Here is a 17,049-nt window from a genome sequence, read left to right as displayed (position 1 = left end):
GGATGACAGAGTAAGACTCCATCTCAAAAAAAAAAAAAAAAAAAAAAAAAAAAAAAGAACATCAAAATATACTACAGGGTAAAACACTTCCATTTCTTTCAAAGCCCGCTATCTGTTATTTTGTAATGTATCTTATTGCCTCAAAGAGTCTGTTCCATTAGTCTAAAGATCTCTGTTTTAACGTTAACGCTGGTCAGTTGTGCCTGAATTCCAAAGGGAGAAGGGTATAATGAGGTATGACTGCACTGCCCTCCCTTCCCATAATGATCTGAACTAGTTTTTCAGTTTTACTTTGGAATGCCCTTGGTCAAGAAGGGGTCCATTCAATCTGTTGGGGGACTTAGAATTTTATTTTTGGTCTACATTCCACAGATATGGGTTGAGAGAAAGAAGGTAATGTAGCAAGAATGAGGACCATGGACATTTGGGCCACTTCCTGTTCAGCTTAAATGTGCCCTCAGGGCCTGCTCAAGCCAGATCTCACGTAGACACCACTCCCATTTGATGATGGAGTACTGCTGTGCATTCCTAACTTTATGGTGTAGTGGGTCAGACAATGCCCAGTTCAGAGTAGGCAGCTCAAGCTTCATGGACACTTGGTGGCCCATGGTTAAGCATTCAGTCTCTATTAATATTCATAACTGGGCCAAAGTTGTTCCTTAAAAGGAGAGTAGTTGTATTAGTTCGTTTTCATGTTGCTGATAAAGACATACCCGAGACTGGGCAATTTACAAAAGAAAGAGGTTTAATGGACTCACAGTTCCATGGGGCTGGGGAGGCCTCACAATCATGGCAAAAGGTGAAAGGCACATCTCACATGGTGGCAGACAAGAGAAGAGAGCTTGTGCAGGGAAACTCCCCTTTATAAAACCATCTGATCTCTTGAGACTTATTTACTATCACAAGAACAGCATGGGAAACACCCGCCCCCGTGATTCAATTATCTTCCAATGGGTCCCTCCCACAACATGTCGGAAATATGAGTGCTACAATTCAAGATGAGATTTGGGTACGGACACAGTCAAACTCTATCAGTAGTTATCTAGAGAGAATGGCAGAGTTTTGCTCCAAAATTCTAAGTGTGTGAGCTGTGAATCCTATGGGGGCCAGCCAAGTACTCCAAACAGCATCCCTATGAGCCAGGACCCTTCAAGCAACATTGGATTTGCTGGGTCATACGGCCCAAATGGCAGAGCAACTTGAACAGGAGTCTGGACCTGCTGCAGAACATTCTCTTGTCCTGGTCCCTATTCAAAATAAGCAGTTTTTGGGTTACAAGGTAAATGGGCCAAAGTAACAAACACAAATCAGAAATATGTTGCCTCTAAAATCCAAAGAAAAGCCACCAGACACAATGCTTTTTTTCTGATTAAAAGGAGAGGTCATATGCAACAACTTATCTTTCACCTTAGAAGGGACATCTCAACATGCCTCACAGCCCTAGACCCCTAGAATTTCACTGACATGGATAGCCCATAAAATTTAGCGGGATTTCTTTCTCATCTTTTGGCCAGTACAGGTCTTACCAATACGTAATTGCTACTTTCGGCTCAGCAGGTCCAGGCATCATGTTTGCAAGTTTGTGGCCTCTGTGATGTTATTGCAGTGTTACTGATTTCTTTTAAAAACAAGCTAACTGATTTTTTTTTAAAAGAGTCAGTGTCTCCATTTGGTACTCTTTCAACCATGAACTGTTAAAAATTTCAAGGTTTCTGTGTCTTTACATTAGTGCCTTCATTAAATTGAGAGCAGAATGGTGCTGATAAACCAGAAATGAGCCCTGAAGAAAAGAGTGTTTATTGAGGATTGCTGAGAAAAGGACATTTAGTAACTGTTGTGGCTATCACTGGTTTAACTGCAAATGGGCTAATCAGTTAGACAGCTAGAAATCATGAGAAAAATTGTAGTAATTATTGATAATACAGAGAGTCAATACAGGTTAATTAAATAACTATTTAGTCATAGATTTCAAAATGATTTGATTGGCCAATTTTTAATTTTTTTTTTTGAGATGGAGTCTTGCTCTGTCACTTAGGCTGGAGTGCAGTGGCATAATCTTGGCTCACTGCAACCTCCACCTCCTGGGTTCAAGTGATTCACCTGCCCCAGCCTCCCGAGTAGCTGGGACTACAGGTGCCTGCCACTACTCCCAGCTAATTTTTTTTTTTTTGATTATTTTTAGTAGAGATGGGGTTTCACCATGTTGGCCAGGCTCATCTCAAACTCCTGATCTCATGATCCACCCACCTCAGCCTCCCAAAGTGCTGGGATTATAGGCGTGAGCCACTGCGGCCAGTTGATCTTTTTTTTTTTTTTTTTTTAAAGCTAGGGGCAGGTTCAGTAATAGTTCCTGCTGGATAAAAGGTGAGTTTAAAGTCAAATTCTCAAACCATGCTGGAGTATGTAAAAGCTCTTAGAGATGTAGGGCAGAAGTCACTAGTTCTACTATGTGAGTATCAGTTCTTGATAAGTTTAGCAGAGGTTCTAGATGGTGCCAGTGGGAACTGGGCCAGGGTCAAAGTGACACTAACCTTCCCTGGACCCATTGCAAAGTGCTTGATTGCTTATTGAATAGATGAGATCCATTAAGTACAAACCCAAGAGGTAGCAGAATGAAAACTTTAGTGTTCAGATGGTTGAGGAAAAGAATAAGAAGTCGCCTTGTCCTCCGTGCCGATCTGTGAATAGTGCTACACTGATATGATTCCTGAGAACAGAAAAAAAAAAAAACCCACAAAACTCTGCTTTAAAGGATTTGTAATGAAATTCTATAGTCTGTCTCAGGATTCCAGACTGGGTGGGACAGTCCTGTCTGGCTATTCTTCCTTGATCCTAGACTTACTCCGTTGCACTGACACAGTTTATGTCTTTTGGCTTCTTATTCTGCTCTCATTGGAGAGCACTACGTGTGGATGAAACAGCCCTGTGACAATCACTGTCCTCTGACCACATTCCTCTTTCCCGGACTAAATCTTAGACAACAGCTCAGACCAGTAATAGATTCCCGCTGGCATGGTCCTATTCTGGGGAGACAAAAGAGATGCAATTGCTACATGTTCTGCAGAATCTTTCAATTAACTCATGCACCAGATACTGGTGGAACAGATGACCTTCCAATTCTGAGATTCAAAGGGTCAATGATTGAAGTTTCCACCCATATCTTGGATGTGTTGCCTCTTTGAATAGTGACCACTAACTCATGTGATGTAGGAGTAAAGGAAAAAAATCCAGAGCTGTCTTTTGTCCTTTTATGGTTGGAAACTGCTTTTGTGATATAATCTGGGCCCTATGGTGACAGGTGACTTAGGAATGCATGTGTTAGCTACGCAACCCTTCACTGTCCAAAGTCCTCAAAGACAGTCACAGGAGCCCCACAGCTGGCATCAGGAAATCTCATGAAATCTCCTGAAGCACACACATTATGGTTCAAATTTCTATGACCTAAATGCAGCAGCCCCTTTGGGCAACTATTGCTGTGTTTTTGGTTTTGCTTTGTTGTTTTGCTTTTTGCTTTTAACATCACTGAGTCCATGAACAGTGGCTCAAACGATGACATTTTTGTGTACTATTTCTTAGCAATGAGGAGAAATCCTTTTTACTTGAAGGGACCGTGAGGAGTTGGGAAACAAGCCCTGGAGTCTTAAAGATCTGGGCTTGGCCACCTGGGCCATTTTCTAGCTTCTTAGGACCTCAGTTCCTACATCTGCAAAATGAGGTGACTGAACTATCGAGGGTCCCTCCTAGATATAAATTCTATGAACTGTTTCTTTAAAAAACTAAGAAAGTTTAGAACATATCTGGCTCATAAAACTTATAACTTTATCAATTACCTATTAATTACATGCATTATGTTTTTTCCATTCCTGGTTTGTTTGCCAACTTTTGCTAGTGGTGTTATTGCTGTGGCTTATTTTGCAAAATAAATGACCTTCAGGGCCTGGGAGAGGCCAGAGTATGGTCTGTAAGTGGCTAAAAGACAGCCAAGTTGTTTCATGTCTCCTCTTTATGTCAGGATGCAGGTCTCTACTCCTAGGGAAGAACATGCTCATGGAGAACGAATAGGTCACAGTCCTATAATACGAATCCCCAGGCCCTGTCATCCCACTGCTACCCTGGGGTCAGGCCCAGTGAGGTTTTCTGAGAAGAGTGACTAACATGTGAACCTCAAATCTGCACAGAATATGTGAACCTGCCTTCAGACACACTTCTAAGACATCAGGAAATTACATGAACCACTCAGGGTTCCTTTTAAGTCCTGAAGTTCTACTCTTAGGGGCAAAGTCACGCCTCAGACAGCCTTGGAATTATGAGCCAATGATACGAAGAGACAGCTTCAGTCACCAACCAATTCTGCCCCAGTATATCCAGACTGTGCTAACCTGTGTTTGTCTGTTTGCTTTTCTTGGTGTCGTGTGTATTGAGGAATATGCACTCTGCCTGGTCTCCTGCTCCAATAATCCTGTAACTTTATATCCTGCATGCTAAACTCAGCCTTTCTATGGATCACCAGTGCTATTCAACGCTACCTTCACAAGATCCCTGTTTCCACTCTATTCGGTGCAGATCTGGGACTATGGCTAGCCAATGCGTATTGACTGCAGTCCTACAGTCAATACTATAGCCTTGAGCTGGCACTGGCACAGCACAGAAATTCTTGAGTTCCTGATGCCAGTGAACCCACAGAAAGTTAGGAGAGTATGCTGCTTTTCACAATTCACAGTTTTCCTAATTCTGGCCTCCTGTGGGAAGTTGAAGCCTGTTAGGGGGAAAAAAAATGCCTGGTAGCAGCTGATGGAGTTATCTCTACCTAGGCGTTCAAATAGTTGGGTGGTGTTAGAGATGGTTGTGCCGGTGGTGTGTGTGTGTATTGGGAGTGAACTGAAAGAGTGTGTAAAGTTTTTCCTTGAGGGTATGTAAAGCCCAGATAAGTAAGGTAGTTTTTTGGACTAAGAGGAATCTTAAGGCCAGTGTTCTTCAAATAGTGGGTGATAGATAGCCCATTTAGTGAACCTTGCAATCAATTTGGTGGGTCATGACCAAAATTGCTTAATAACACTAAATGTAATAGAAAAGAAGAGAATAGAGTAAAATACAACATAATGTTGGTACTACTTCTTGATAATTCTGTTTGCAGTTTATATGCATATGTATACAAAACTTTATAGATACACATGTTCTGATATAAAACATATTTCTTGCTCTGGATCAAGTAAAAAACATTTCAGAAATACTGATCAAGAAAAATGGCCACATTTCCCAGTAAGTTAGGCATTTAGATGCAAGAGTCAACAACTATTTATCTACACTCCATTGCATATGTGGCAGTCACTCTGCCTAAATGAAGCAAAAGCATTGTGTGCAAAAACAAGCTGAGAGCTGCCAGAGCGATTAAATAAGCTCTCTGACATTGCCAAAGCCAGAGCTGATGTTCACACTGCTGAGATCTCAACTTTGGCTTTGATCATTTTGCTTCTCAAGTACCAAAACTCTACCAGAGTTTCACAAAATCTTCCACTTCTCAATTAAGGAAAAAAGAACGCCTTATTAAACATGAGCCTTAGTGGTCACTGAACTTGGTTTTGAGCATAACCTAAATACTCATAATTTGGGGTGGAACTTTAAGAAAGTATTACGCTTTATTTTTCATATATGCTTCACTTTCAACATAAAATTTCGGCCTGGGCTAAAGGAAATAAAATCTGCCCACACCAGACACATCTCTGCTGAATCGCATCACCTGATATTTTTCGAATGCCTTTCAAATATCAGTTTCAAGGAGCTGGAAGTGACAGTGAAGTCACTATTTGATTTCTACGTGAGATCAGAGAAGTTAAGCTAACTGAACAAGGTTAGATGCTAAATGAGTGAAGAAACCAGGCCTCTCAACTCTGAGCCTGATGTCTAGACACTTGACCAGGCAGGTGCTGAGACCAGAAGACTCAGGCGGTCAAGGCACACTGTATTCCTCTCTATCAGTTTTTCAGGGCTTCCCTTCCCAGACCAAATATCCAAAGTATTTATATGCCACCAGGGCATTAAGTAAAAGATGGAAGAGGACTATTCTGGAACCATTAAATGGAAGCACTATATTATGCTCCTTCATACATCACGTGGGAAATTCCAGAACTTGTTACTAGCTGCAGGCAGCTGTGCAGGATGAAGCCATGAATGGATTCTAGGAATCTTTAGACACGTGCATCAAGGAAAAAATCCCAGTGGTTACTGAGGACAGTTAGCGCTATTTTGAAATATGCTTTAATTAAATGAAGTTGGCTGCAAGGGGAACGAATACTATTTTTTCCATAGATAGTAACATTAGTGAACTGTATTAAACTTTGGCCATGTGCCAGGCTTAAAGTTTCACATGTAACACCTCACAACCACTCTGTGAGGTATTATTTTCCATGTTTTATGGATAGAAAATGAAAGCTCAGAGAGGTGAAGTGATTTGCCCATTGTTACACAGTTAATCCCTGGCAGTGCTAAGACTCGGACCAAGTCTGTCTAATTCCAAGTACCATGCTCTTAATCATTTTGCTGCATTTCAAAAGTGTGTCTTGGGGACACTACTAGATTGAGAGCTCATTCTTTGCAAGGTGTTTGAGTTCTGGAGGTAGACACTGGTTCTGAGTCTCAATTTTCTTACCAGCTAGGAGACTTTGGGCAAGTTCCATAATCTGTTAAGTTTCTGCTCTCTTGTTTGTAAAATAGGAGTGATAATAATGCCCAGCTTATTGACTTGTAAGGAATAAATTAGATATGGTATACAAAGCACCTAGCAGAATGTCCAGCAAAAACATTAGCTATTATATTGCTAGCTAGTATTAAGAAATGTTTTATTAGATACCAATGATGGAACACGAGAAAAAAAGACATTTTTAAAATTAATGAATGGGTATGTTTTGACCATTATATGGCATTTCTTACTTATTATCAAAACAGAGAAAAGGAATTAGGAAGAGGAAAAGAAGGGAAAGGAGAATAGTGGGATATAGAGAATCAAAATGTGAGAAAGAAAAAGGTAAAGAGGTAAAAGAATACTAGGAAGTACATAATGAGAAGGAATGTTAAAGAGCTTTAGATATTTTACAGGGCAATTCAGATTTACTTTGAAGATGGAATAAGGTTTCTTTATCTTGTTTTACCCAAATCCCAGGACATATTAGATCTCACTGGCATATGGTGGTATTCTGGATAGTGAGAAAACAATGTTAACTCTCCTGCAAGTTGCCTACAATTCTGGACAAACACATAAACTAGTAGTAATGTTTGTAATAAATCAGATGCAAAGGCAGTAACGGGCACACATACAATTTTAAATTACAGTTCAAAGAACCAGGAGACAAGGAATTTTCCTTTTTTCTAAGATGGCCAGAAACCAAACTATTTCCTAATAATGGCACAGAACTCAGCAGATGGGTGCAAGGCTCTGGGGTAAAGAGCAAATAGGCTCAGGGAGGCATCTCCCTTTCTCTAAAATGCTCCAAGGGGTCTCTGTGGAGATGGAGGCTTTCAGAGTCTCTGAAAGATAACTGCCAAGGCAGGTGCTTGGTATCCTGGTAAGATTTATTGCCTGTAAATAATGCATTGAGCCTTGATGGCATCTTAATTTTTAAAAATCTATGCCTATGACCTGCCTCATTATGATGGGAGCAAAGTAGGCACTTAATAAATACTTAGCTGGCTGAGTTTTAGTTCTAGCTCATCAAAAGTGAGCAGATTAATTACTAAAACCTTTAAAACACAGAGTCTTCCAGGTATGAGCAACACCAGGTTCCTCAAATGTGCATTTTTCCATAGTAAGATGTCAGCTCTGACTCAGGATAAATTATTTTGAGAAATAGTTTCTAACCACTTGAATGAAGGAAGCTCTCTGAAAACAAATCGCACTGTGCTGTTCTCCGCGATGCTCCTGGTTCTTCAGTGGGAAACAAATAATGCTGCTAGTTTGTAAGAAGAGCCTGTATTGGAACGATAAGCTGAGTATTCTCTAGGGGGATCCCACAGCCCCCCACTGGAAAGATTCATTCCACATTCTGGTGCTGCTGTGATGTTTTGTTCATTTCCTTGGGTATACCATACAGAATCCTCAGCCTCGTAGAATTCACTCTCCCATGTTATTTATCTTGATAAAATACTGTGGAGTACTGTAAGTATGAGGCATCCCATGCAAAGTCCACTCCCAGGCTTCACAATAGGATTCTCTCTCTCTCTCTCTCTTTTTTCCTTTAAGATGGAGTCTCACTCTGTTGCCCAAGCTAGAGTACAGTGGTGCAATCCTGGCTCACTGCAACCTCCCCCTCCCGGATTCATGTGATTCTCCTGCCTCAGCCTCCTGAGTAGCTGGGATTACAGGCACACACCAACACGCCTGGCTAATTTTTGTATTTTTAGTAGAGACGGGGTTTTGCCCTGCTGGCCAGGCTGGTCTTGAACTCCTGACCTCAGGTGATCCACTTGCCTCAGCCTCCCAAAGCGCTGGGATTATGGGCATAAGCCACCTTGCCCAGTTCACAACAGGATTCTCTAGGTGAGTTTTTTCTTTCCTACTTATCAATTGGAAGGCTGCCAACTACTGGAGGAGAGGAAGGCAGAGATCCTTTATGTAACTCTGAAAGCCAAAATGGTCTTTTCTTTAGATTCCTGAGTTACTATCAGCTGCCACTCAACCACTGCCAAATCACAGCTGGAAAAGTAGCTAATATATCATCAATTACTCCTAACAGAAGAAATAAAGCCCGGGCAAGAAAAGACTATCATGAGAATACTGCTTCACCATGTAGGAGTGATCTAGTAAGACAGACTCAAGAGCTTCAAAAGATACAGTCCACGCCTGGGCCCCAACTCTTAGCTTATATGGCAGAAGGAGAGGTTGTAGTGTGCAAAAGGGTCTCATGTCACAATGGGTTTTAGCCTTGCTTCTCCCACAACCCCATGACAGAGGATGATCACAGAGCTCAAAGCTTATTTGCAACTCCCTTGTCCTAGCAATATCACAACTCTTTCTCTCACATTCAACAAAGCTTATATAAGTGCAGGAGAGAATGACTTGCAAAGGGCCAACTACGAATATATTCGAACTTTTTTGAGTATCTAAGTACTAATGCCAGTACCCAAGCACTGATTCTTAGTACTAGCCATACCAGTACTAGCACTAATACCAGTACCTAAGTACAACTAATAATAACAATGTTGGGGAATTCACTGTCTTAGAAAACTGCTGCCATGAATGCAGGAAGCTGGAAGCCATACTCTCATGTCATTAGAGTGACAACAGATGCCTGTTTCTTCCCCCATTTCCCAATTTCAGAGGGCAAGTACAGAGCCTTTTCTTTACATTCTGTACACTTACCTTCTGGGCTGCCTGAAGCCTACAGTTTCCTGATTAAACATGAGATTCTTCTATCTGGTAAATTATCCTCCATCACAGACATCACGCCATGGGAGTGTGCATGCCCCATGCAGAAGCTCAGTAGGGCACTTGGTATGTTATGACCAAAAGCTCCTACAGTATGAGTCAGGTGAGTGCAGTTACTGTTGGATTGGCTTTGGACATAGTTCTAATTCCAGTAAGGAGAAAACAGCCAATGGGGGATCCAGTCCAGGATTCTGCCCTGACAGTTGCTCTGAGAACCGCTGTGTGAAGCAGCTCAACTGCCCGCCCCGTGACGGTGCATGCATCCCTCCCGACCCTGCAGTTACAGACACATCAAGTAACCTCACTTGCAATCACCTTCCACCTAAGGCCCCATGTGAAGATATATAATCTTTTCATTAAAAGATATCAATGAAAAAGGAGGGAGATGAGAGGGCAGAGATGAGATGCTTTAGTCCCATTCAGCACTTTTTACTTTCAGAGGACAGAAAAATGGCAACTCAGGAAGTGTCTCTTCCCTCACATCTGACAAAGATTCGCTGAGAACCGCACTGCATATCAAGAGAGCTGGCTGAGAGCGCAGGCCAGTAGGCTGGGGCTCGAAATCACAGCTTTAGGTACCCTTCAGGCTGTAGCCAATGCCTCCTGCCCATCCTCCTCTCCATCAGTATCTACCTAGGGCAAATGCCAGACATTGCTTCTTTATAAAACAGACTAGGCATGGTATATAACATTGTCTACATTTTGCTTGAATCTTATGTAAAAGAAGAGAGAGAAAACGCAATTCAATGTTTGCAAAGAAAATAAAATCTGTTTACATGCCAGTGACCTTGAGTGCAAATTATCTGCTACCTCAACCAAACATTGGAAGTTTGATTTTTCCTTTACTTCAATGAAGGGCAATAGGGGACTGAGTGTTTGAGACAGAATATAGGTACTAAGGTACCATTAGGTATTCTGCTCTTGTATCTGACTTCAGGAAACACTTTGTCCCAGCCAAAGCAATGACTCATCCCATGCCACCAGTGTTACAATAGGAGCTTGATTTGCTGCAGTAGAGCAAACAGCGCAACACTCCTTAGAAAAGCTCTGCTCCAGCGTTTCTGGAAGATTAATTAAAGTCAGTGCAGGAAATGGAAAATCACTTTTACCATTTTACATTAAAGAGAGATGACCAAAACACAACTGAAAGTACCAAAGGCTTTAGTTCAGAAAGCCAGTAAATATTTCTGCATTTGTTTGCTTTTGGTTACTGTTGTTTTTTTTTTTTTTTTTTTGGGCATGTGACAAAAGATAGTATAGGTATCACAGCCAGGGAGATTTTCAGGGATTCTGAGATTAGACATTCTAAAGAAGTGATAAAATTGCTAGCAACCATAGACCAATGGTAACTGGTAGAGTCTTTTGATTTAGATTTCATACTTGGATTCATTCAACAATTATTTATTACTTATCCACTATGAGAAAGACTTTAGAGAAAATACTAAGATAATATAATATATTCCTAATGTATTAAATAAGATAGGAAGTGATATACTCCATGAGAAGGGGGTGGTTATTTCAAGGATGGAATTACCATTTCTAAATGAAGGCAGCTTTCTTGTAGAAGGGAAAATGAGTTGGCCTTGAAGGATGAATAAAACACAGAACGTTTGGAAATCAGAGAAAATTTTGAGTAATGAGCACAAATAAATGAAGGTGAGAAAATGCAGGGAGTCAGGGAGCAGAGGGTGATTAATGCTGCCTGCAGCAGAGGATGCTTAGGAGACAGATCAGCTAGACTGGAAGGGCAGCTTAGGATGGGATTTGTGGGAGATTGTGAAACAGACTAAGCGTACGGCTATGTGGGAAACGTGTTCCACCTTCACGATTTGTGAGCAGGAGTTTTATTTAAAACTTTAACAAACAGAGCAGACAGGACAGCCACATGGCTGGGCAGGGTCCTGGAGGGCCACTTCTGGGCCAGGTATTAACCCTTTCGTCATGGACTGTAGGGTGGTATGGGGGTATCCCAAGAAGGGTTAGAACAGCTAGTGTGTGGGAAATGGGAGGCATTTGGGAGTCTGAAGGAAATGACTATTTACCAATGAGTACAGAGTATTTCAGAATTTTACCACAGCCACCCTGACATATATACTAGCTGAATTTTAGCGACAGAATAAAAAACACATCTACATCAAAAGCCAATCTAAGCTGTGGATCTGTAGCCTGGACCTCTACTTGGATGTCCGTAGGTACCTCCGTATGTCTAAAACCAAACCCATCATGTTCTTTCCTAAATGTGTAACACCTTATGATTACTTCACAAAATGGGAGCACAAGTCATCCAGGTGCTCACACCAAAACTGTGGGGATCATTATCAGGCCCATAAGATCATTGCCAGCATATGAACCCCCCTCCTGGTTTTAGGGAAGCTCCATTATGTAAATTTTAACGGGAGCCAGGACTACTCCCTATTTCACACTCTATACTCCACATTTCACACTCTGTACTTCTGCCTTCAGAATCTTCTCAAGTTCCCAGAATGTTAGACTAGAAACCAATACAAAGTGGTCCTGAATCTCAGGTAGTCTCCCATTTTCCCAGTAAGACAATCCTCCTGTCTCCCAGCAAAAGAGAAAAAGAAAAGTCTTTGGAAGACTTTTTGATCAATTTCAATATATACTATCTTTGAACTCACAGACATAGAGAGCAGAAGCATGGTTCCAGAGGCCAGGAAGGGTAGTAAGGGGCTTTGGGGGAGAGGGGGATGGTTAATTGATACAAAAAAAAAAATAGAAAGAATGAATAAGACCCACTATTTGAAAGTACAATAGGGTGACCACAATCAATAACTTAATTGTACATTCTTAAATAACTTAAAGAGTGTAATTGGATTGTTTGTAACTCAAAGGATAAATGCTTGAGGGGATAGGTACCTCATTCTCCATGATGCTTACTTCACATTACACACCCATGTCAAAACATCTTATGTATCCCATAAATACATACACCTGCTATGTATCCACAAAAATTAAAAAAAAAGAAAGCCATTTAAAAAAATCCAATGCTATTTTACACTGGATAATGTGCTATTTTGGAGAAAATTATAATACATATTTGAGCAAAAAGCCAGGTGTTTTGTTTTTTAATATAGTGTATTTGTTTATAGACTAAGTTGCTACAAAAAAGAGGCTCCAAAATACAGTGACTTAAACAAGTTAGGAGTTCATTTCTCTCTCTTCTAACATTCCTTATGTTGAGGTGCGGCACAGGACAAGTAGATGCTGCCACTCTTTCTATTCTTCCTATTTTGTTGTTCCACCATCCCGTAAGGCCTTGATCTTTGGTTGATCACCATCTCCTAAGGCCTTGATCTTGATCTATGTTTGAGGCTCCCTCATGGGCACCACATCCACAGCCTACTCTTGAAGGGAGCGAGAGAAAGGCAAGGACAAGCTGATTTCTTTTAAGAGAGTGAGGCAGAAACTGCTCACACCACTGTTAAGAATTTAGCTGGTGGACACAGCCCACTGTAGGGGAATCTGGGAGGTAGACTCTACCCAGCCATCCGTATTCTTTGCCAAAACATGGGGAAGTTCTATTAGTGAAAAGGATAAAGGGAAAATAGTGGGGGACATCAGGAGCTTCTCCAAACTTGGGACTCTCAAATGACAGTATCTATAGGATTTTCTCTGGGGTGGTTCATGCGCTTTAGGGGTGCATCCCTCTACCCTTTACCTGGTGCACCAGGCTGCCTGTAGTCACCATGAAGTGTACAAACTTCCACGTACTCTTGTTTTCACATAGGGTCCTCGCTCCTACCCTCCTTTGCCTGCTATCTCGGAGCCTGGTGGTCCTCTGATTTTCTTTTTCCAGAGGATGAACTTCTGGTTTTATGTGGTGGCAGAGGAGGCTTAGTTCCCTATCAATCTGGAATGGGAGTAGGAAAATGGGGTTCAAGTGCTCCATGGACAGATTTTTCTCCTAAAATCCCTATCCTTGACCTCCCATCACCTCTGCCTCCTGTGACCCCCGACGTCTTTTTCTGAGCTTTTCAGGGGTTCTTTGGGTGCTCATCCTTGCAGGAACGTAGGTTCCTTACCACTTTCTCGCCATTCCTGCACCACTGTTAAGTCTTCATAGATCCTAGTTCAGGGCTACACATCTCCTAGTGTCACCAAAGCTTGCATGTCTATATCTTATTCTCTTTATTTTTATTTTTTTTATTTTTTATTTTTTATTTATTTATTTTTTTTGAGGCGGAGTCTCGCTCTGTCGCCCAGGCTGGAGTGCAGTGGCGCAATCTCGGCTCACTGCAAGCTCCGCCTCCCGGGTTCCCGCCATTCTCCTGCCTCAGCCTCCCGAGTAGCTGGGACTACAGGCGCCGCCACCACGCCCGGCTAATTTTTTTGTATTTTTAGTGGAGACGGGGTTTCATTGTGTTAGCCAGGATGGTCTCGATCTCCTGACCTCGTGATCCGCCCGTCTCGGCCTCCCAAAGTGCTGGGATTACAGGCTTGAGCCACCGCGCCCGGCCAATTCTCTTTATTATTTAGGGGATTTGGAAGAGGAGAAGGAAGTGAAAATAGCTTTACGTGAAACTGGAAACATTTTTTTCATCTGTATATGATGCTATAACTGGAAATTTTATCTCAAGCCACAAATATCCATTTGCTTAAAATAAGGACAGTTTTATTTTTCCGTTCATCCTGTGGCTGTATACTCATGATATCCACAAAGTAACCACTAATTCTATTTCATTTTCAAGTGATTTTTAGAAGGTTTATTGGCAATGATATTCAAGATTTGCAATTGTGAAGTCATCCCCCACCCCAATACTCCACTAAATCTGTACTGAATTTCTTTGCTTCCTTTTATGATGACCTTCATAGGCATACAAACTAGCAGTGACAGAGGTAGTTTCAGGCTATTGTTTCTTACTTTGTCATTCAAAATAAAGTAAATCAGAGAGTAGCCTGTAATACAAAATATTTTTAAAAATCTAAATATAAGGCAACTCTCTTTATTCTGATATATTTTGGGGAACAAAACTTACTTTATATTTTGGCATGAAAGAACCAGACTTTCTTATACCTTCCTATTTTTGCTCATGTGAGGCCATGTACATAGAACATGCCCTTCAGTTTCTCCCTCTGGCTCACTCCTACTCATCCTTCCAAACTCATTTCAGGTGCTGTCTCCTACAGGGAGCCTTCCTTGATCGCCTGATCACCTGATCACCTCCAAGAGCTCTTCCAAAGGCTGATCAGGTATTGCACCTGTGTGTTTCCACGGCACCCAATGTTACCCTTAAACTGCATTTCCTGTACTGTAATCTCTGGTTTATTTGTCAGTCTCCCCCACTAAACCATAAGCTCCTGAAGGGCAAAGTCCATGTCCTCCTTATCTTTACATTCCTAGCATCTATTAACCATGCCTGGAACATAGCAGTCTCTAGTTATGTATTCACTTATTAAATGAATAAGAGAAATGCCGGTTTCCAAAGAGAAACAAAAGTCCCTTGATAAAATTAGAGGCAGAGGAATTGGGAGCAGTAATTCACCTTAGTTGCTTTTATTCACTCATTCTCTCGGTGACTTTTATTAATTGAGCAAGCACAGAAAACTTCTACAAGACTCAATGAAACAGAATTTCAAAAATTAAAGTTTATCTTGGAGAACTGAACCATTGATTGATGGTCAGATAAAAAGATGTATAAACTTGTGCTTTCAGAATTTCTTTTACTCAAGGCCCTTTGGTTGCAATAAACAGAAATCCACTCAAGTTAGAAATGAGGACTAATGGATCCAGAAAGCACACAAGCCCTGTACTGAGTAACCACACTGGAGTGAAGAGCTAAGGAAAATTTCATAAGCACTTTATAGTCTGCCCTTTTCCATACGTCAACCAGAAACACAAAAGAAAACGGCAATTATTATAACATGGACTTTGTAGGCTGAACAGCTGATAACGCTCTGAGCTCCTTTCCTGCTTTCCCCCACTGTAGCCACCGTAATGCAGGCCCATCCATCATGCTGACAGCGTGGCAGGGCATCTGCAAACCTGGTGGGTGTGTGAATGGACTTAATCACAGCTGCACAGTGGAACTCTTGCGGGGGCGGGGCAGCACAGCTCACCAGACACATAAGAATAAGTTTCTGAAATAAGTTTAAGGAATGGCCTGAAGTCACAGAAGACAAACCTAAGAATCCTCTTTTTGAAGATCAAAATGGGTGTGGTGGCCTATGCCTATAATCCTAGTGCTTTGGGAGGACTGCTTAAGGTAGAGTTTGAGACAAGCCTGGGCAATACCGCAAGATCCTGTTTCCACAAAAAAAATTAGCCAAGTGTGATGGCTCATGCTTGTAGGCCCAGCTACTAGGGAGGCTGAGGCAGGAGGATCGCTTGAACTCAGGAGTTGGAGGCTGCAGTGAGTCACGATCACACTACTGCACTCCAGCCTGCATGACAAAGTGAGACCCTCTATTTAAGAAAAAGAAAATGATCCGGCATGCAGTTGGCTAAACAGAAGAGCAACTGTGTCTGAGCTCTGCTTAAATTGGCCTCCTAATGCCAGAAAAAAAGGCAAACCAGGAAAAAATGTACAATACACAAAACAGTGTTGATGAGTTTTGTGTAATTTGTTCCTCCAAGGAATTTCTCTGCGGCACCCCACTCCCCCTCCCCAGTCTGTGTTAGGAATCCCCCTACCTAACCTCCACATGCTACAGTGCAATCCTTTGGCATATCTCTATCACAGTGTTTTTTGTCCACGTCCTCCCTGATCTTCCCCACTTCCTGAGGTGGGGAATAATGCCATTTCTTATAACCCATTTCATATGCCTTTTGGGACAAGGAAAAGTATACACATCTAATAAATGAATACTATGTCTTACAGCTCTGTATTATCAGTGTCTAGTATGTGTCTGGAGCATATCAGATGGATGAATAAGAAAAAGAATAATTGAAATTAAAATATCTGGAATTTAATGGCCTTTTAAAAGTCCTGTTAAAAAAACCTGTCATAGGTTTAATCATTCCTCCTGACTTTCATCTCATTCATTTCACACCCAAACAGCAGAACAGATGTTCATCGGTACTATCTAAAGTGTGCATATTCTACAAGTCTATAATTTTGAGGTAATTATAAGATAAAGCTTTTTGTGTTAGTCTGGCATTGTTAACACGTAAGAGTCTGGGGCAGGGGGTGGGAGCGGGGGTCCCAGGACATGGGGAAGCTGAACGCTCACTGACTCTGAAGATGGCTAACTTTGTTATCACAAAGGTTGATTTAACTTGACAATATCTATCCTATTTCTAGATTTAGACACTTGTTTTTAAGGTGGAAAGACAACCTGAATCCAGGTTCAGTCCTGCTTGTTAAATGCAATGAGATGACATCTAGGTCATCTCAATTCAGCTAAACTTAGGGGAGAGGGAAGTTTTGATGGCTCTCTGTATCATTCTTGGATGAAAACATTCTTAGATGAAACATGTCAACATGTACTCTGACATTAAAGGCCAGTCTCCACGTCTGCAAATGGAGCATGATGACACCCACTTCATAAGGCCATGCTAATCTCTTTCTTATTTCCCCAAGGAAATAAAAATAACCTCTCAAATTATCTTCCCATAGCCATCTCACAAAATGAAAGTTTCTAAGTTCTATATTATTATTAAATAATATTTA

General features: G+C 41.4%; 1 protein-coding gene across 4 annotated transcripts in view; it reads right to left on the bottom strand.

Moving 5' to 3' along the window:
* CRACD (capping protein inhibiting regulator of actin dynamics) overlaps positions 1–17,049 on the bottom strand; it is a 279,136-nt gene that overhangs the window by 73,273 nt on the left and 188,814 nt on the right. The window contains exon 1 of one of the 4 annotated variants that reach the window (XM_050791866.1): positions 9,353–12,223. The exons of the other annotated variants lie outside the window; for them this stretch is intronic. The gene's annotated coding sequence lies outside the window, so the exon portion shown is untranslated. Of the gene's footprint in view, positions 1–9,352; positions 12,224–17,049 lie in introns of those variants that run through there. 4 annotated transcript variants of the gene reach the window in all.

The sequence above is a fragment of the Macaca thibetana genome, chromosome 5 (genome assembly GCF_024542745.1).
Source record: "Macaca thibetana thibetana isolate TM-01 chromosome 5, ASM2454274v1, whole genome shotgun sequence".
NCBI classification, from domain to species: Eukaryota; Metazoa; Chordata; class Mammalia; order Primates; family Cercopithecidae; genus Macaca; species Macaca thibetana.
Note: the sequence above shows the minus strand (reverse complement) of the source record. Positions and strands in the feature narration are given on the sequence as shown.